This window comes from Papaver somniferum, chromosome 3, assembly GCF_003573695.1.
Source record: "Papaver somniferum cultivar HN1 chromosome 3, ASM357369v1, whole genome shotgun sequence".
In the NCBI taxonomy this organism is placed as follows: Eukaryota; Viridiplantae; Streptophyta; class Magnoliopsida; order Ranunculales; family Papaveraceae; genus Papaver; species Papaver somniferum.
The window spans coordinates 117,092,382-117,097,295 of NC_039360.1; positions in this window are offsets into that span (position 1 = coordinate 117,092,382).

The window sequence follows — 4,914 nt, forward strand, 5'->3', positions numbered from 1 at the left end:
TCCAAAATTCGGTTAACTAAGTACTAGGATCGGTTCCCCACATTATATGGTATCTAACTTATATGTGTTGCACATGTCCATAATATCGGTTCCCCTTTGCCTAAAAACGTGTTGCACATGTCCATAAGATCGGTTTCCTTTTCTGTATAAACCTTGTTGCACCCCATACAAGGATCGGTCCCCATTTGTAATGTACTTCACCTCTTACTAGGATCGGTTCCCCTTTCCCATATTTGGTCAGACATAAAATCATAAACCCGATCATACCATCTCAGGTGATTACTTAAGATAGGTTTCACTAACAAAAGTCATACCAATACACAAGTCAGGCCTTTGTGAATAGTTCTACCAAGAACACAACAAGTCGTAAACGGTTATACTCAATCACATATATTGGTTGTTCATAAGATATGCAATGAATAACAAAACCAATAACGCCTGGCAATTTCCTTTTCGGTTCACAAACAAGTTTATGAACTTACTTCCTTAGAACACATGTAAAACATTCCCTAGGATGAAATCCTCACCTCATACCCATACATAATCACAATAGCATTTAAATGATTATGGCGATGTCTTATATACAAAGTTTATTGGTTAAGCAATAAACCTCGTATTGTATTCCTTAATATCTATCTAGAGTTCAAATATGCTTCGCAGTTTTTGTTTTCAATATGCACGACTTGAAAGATACGTTAGGTAATGAAACAGTTCAAGTCAAATATCACTAACCTCAAGTGGAAGGATGATTGTTGTCGTTGTAGCTCCTTGCTTCTTCACATCTTCAAGACTTCACAATACTTGTAATGTCTCATATCCTAATACTTTCAAGCTAACCTATACGAAGTTGATTCTAGTACGTAATCAAGCGACTCTTTAACATGAGTTTTGATTCACTAAAATATGACAACCAAACTTGACATACCAACGCTTGGTGGGTTCTACCGAGCCATGCTCTAACAATCTCCCCCTTTGTCAATTTTAGTGACAAAACTCTTACATCATATGGATAAACAAATTACAAGAATTCATTACACATACGCTTGATTCCCGGATTCAATAGCACGGTAAACTGCTTACATTCAATCCTTGAAAATGTCGTTGTTGACATTATAATAACAAAGCTAATACTCCCCCTAAGGAATATACATAGATATTCAATCAGCACGTCTTTGTTATACCAATTTATATGACATGTTACTCCCCCTTAGTTTGTGCTTTCACTCTTTCATTAGATAAACGTTCAAGCACCAAAGTTCTTTTCCTTAGCGATACCAATCAATATAAAATCAGTGCCAGTATCACTTATTTACTCCATATATTTTCCCTCTTTTTGTCACAAAATGATAAAGAAACGAAAAATAAAGGACAACACGAAAAGAGTCTTATAAATCTCAAAATAGACTTGCAACCTGTAGAGTTAGACATGAGGGTTCCACACATCATGTTCTGATAACCAATATCGAAACCGAAACTAAAAGTAGTTTTATTTTGATATGTTACCAAGGAAAAAATTTTCCGAAACATTTTTTCCAATTTAGTTTAGAAAAAAAAAAAATCAACTAAGCACCTTAGTCCCTTTGCTAAACCGATTGTTCAAAAACAACCGCTTAATTCGATAAGACCAAAATAAAGATAACTCTATTTTTCTCATCAGGTTCTAATTATCCATAAACATAGACCTTTCAATTTTGAACAAGACAAGTACTAGGTTAGTTAACTAGCATTTCTTGTTAAGGCATTCGATTAGACTTGAATAACCGAAACCTCACTTCGATAAGTCTAACTAAGATCAGAAGATTAACTTAGTTTCTCTTATCCAGAATCGAATTGGACTAAAGAACTCATCCCGTACACCTTTTATTTCGTTAAGCCATAAATAATTCATACAAACCAACATAAATCAACTTGCATAATTATTCACCTCAACCGGAAGCAATTGAAACAACATAGACATTAAAAGCACCGCAATTGCACCGAAATTTTGTAAGCCTAAACAATTGATACCACACAATAAAGGAAGATAACAATAGTTTTTCTTAATCGGAACCAATTGAATCACACACATCCACACACACATCATGAGATAAACATCAATTGAACCGAAATTCTGTTAAGCAAAAGCAGTAAATTTATATAATATAAACTCAGGCTTTTCTTAAACAGGAAAACTAATAACTAACAAGATTGTTAGCTCAAATTTCGCATCCACTTCTTCAATATGTTTGCATCTTCGTCCAGGGAGAATGGATATCGAAATATCATCATGTTGTCATCCTTATGCAAACATAAAAGAATAACAACAACCAACCTTTACTAGAGAAAGGTTGAAAATCGGTTTTAACAATTGCAAGCAAAAGTTGAAAACCGTCGAAACACATATGCTTTTATGCTAAACCAAAACCGATTCAACATATTGTGACTTTTTCACATATTGTTTCTACCAGAACTCCTCATGATTCTTTGATGAAGCCTACCAACATGGGCTAGAACTTAATCCTGCTTAATCAAAAAGTCACCCAAACCACAAGGGTTCACAATATATGAGAACGAATATTAAGGTAGTAAACCGAAATCAAACATCCCATAAACATACATAGCAATAAGATAAAAGCATTCAGGCACAGGCTATGTAAACCGAAAACTATCACAAGAAAAATCACAAATCAAATAATTTTATTCATTAATTGACCAATACAATCAATGAAAGAAATCAAAAGTTGATGTCTATTCTTTCTCTCTCAGTTTTTTTGAAGATTGCATTCAAAAACTGGATTCAAATTCCTCTGAGCACTTCCCATTTCAGTAGTTTTGTTCATCTCCAGCAGATAAAAAATAAAGGTTAGCTAGTACTTCTTTTGAATCATTTATCATCAGTTCATGATATCTAATACAATCTTTAACAGAGTGAATCTATTTTCTTAGAGATTCTTGAGAGTTATCATGAAGAGGAACATCATGAGTTTCAGTCATAACTGATTCACAGAGTGCTAAATCACCAAGAGGTGACCCTTCTTTTACTGATTTCTCCATTGCAGTAAGATACTTATTTCGGACAGGGAGAAGTTATATAATGATGGGAAAAAATCAACGAATAATTTGGTTTATGGAAACCAAAACTATTTTTTCCGAAAATAAAAGATATCTAATATTTTTCACTTAAGAAACAGTTGTGAACAACCTGCCCAGATTTATGCTTCCTCACAATCAGAATTTTGGGCAATAAATAAGGATGCATTCTTCAACACAATTAGTTTGTGTTGAGGTGAGAATTAGTCTCACCATAGGCAACAAAGACATCTTTTGGATGACTTATAAGCACAATAAATTGTGCTTCCTTGCGTTCCTTCTTCCTCTTGTGATTGCATGATTTTGCAATTTCTCTTTGAGATCTAATAAACTTATCATCCTTCAAAAACTTTATCCCCTTAAGAAGAGTCTTGATAAATATATTTTGATGGAGGTTTCCACGAGAGACTGTGGTGTGGTTATTTCCTCCATTTAAAGAACATGATGTCCTATTATCAGAAGTACTTGTTTCTGATACTTTTGGTATTTCACCAAATTTTTCTTTTTCAGATTTTACCATACATGTTTTATCCGAAGGAAACTTCAAAAGGTTTTCAAATTCCATGCTTAACCTTTTATTTTCCTTAATCCCCAACTCACATTTTTCTAGGAGTTGATTAGACTCATTGGAATCATCACAATTAGAGTTGGCAAGAAGTTCATTACAATTGGATATTTATTCATTGGATTCTTCCTCCGGAATATCATCAAGGGTGGAGACATACGCCCTATTGCACTTTCTAGTTCTTCTGCTGGAACAGTGTTTTGCCATATGTCCGAATCTTCGGCACTTGAAGCATTGAACTTCATCATTACCCTTTTTATGGCAAACTAATAATATATCAGGAACATGTTTATTAATATATAAGATGTTCTTAATCTGTTGCACTAGAAGCACAATAGTCGAGTCAAGCTCCTTTTCAACAGGTGCCTTTAATTCTTGGCAACGTTTCTCAGTTTGATTCTTCAGCAAAATTTCTCTATCAAAGATATTTAACTTTCCTACAAGAGAGCTTCGAGAAAGTGTAGAAAGATCATTTCCTTCTATTATATCATGTTTCTTAGAATCGTATCTGGATGGTAACGATCTGAGAATTTTGCATACTATTTCCTTTTCAGGTATCGCCTTTCTAAGGAAAAAAGATGCGTTGACAATCTCAGAAAGTTTAGAGTTAAACTCCTCGAAAGTGTCGTTATCATCCATATTGAGATGTTCCCATTTAGATGAAAGGGAAATAAATCTAGCTTCCTTTTCAGATTCATCTCCCTCGAATACAGTCTCAAGAATATCCCATGCTTCTTTAGAAGTTCTACAAGCCAGTACATGATGTAGAAGATCATGACTAACTGCATGAATGATGGCATTCAAACCATCAGAATTATGTTTTGCAAGAATCCTTTCTCCAAGAGTATAGGACGCTAGGCGTTTAAACTCTGACTCTGAATAGTCTATCGGACGTTGGTATCCGTCTTCGATTAATAACCATGTATTAGAATCTCGAGATTGAAGAAATACCTTCATATCCGATTTCCATAATGGATAATTAGTCCCATTAAATCTTGGTGGCACGTTAACTGAATCACTCATTAGATTCATTCTTATAGGTTGGATCGCACCAAACACAGATTGTTAGATCTTTTCGTGTTTGCCTGCTATGATACTAATTGAAAAGGCGAGGGTACTCAAATATACCTCAAGCTAAAAAATTTCCTACCTATAGGTCCTTTCTCCAAAAGTGATTGTCTATGGACAGAGTCGAGACAATACAACTAATCGGTTCACACTTCGTGTGATCGTCTATGGATACGATATCGAGACAATACAACAACGAAGTATGTTACTTA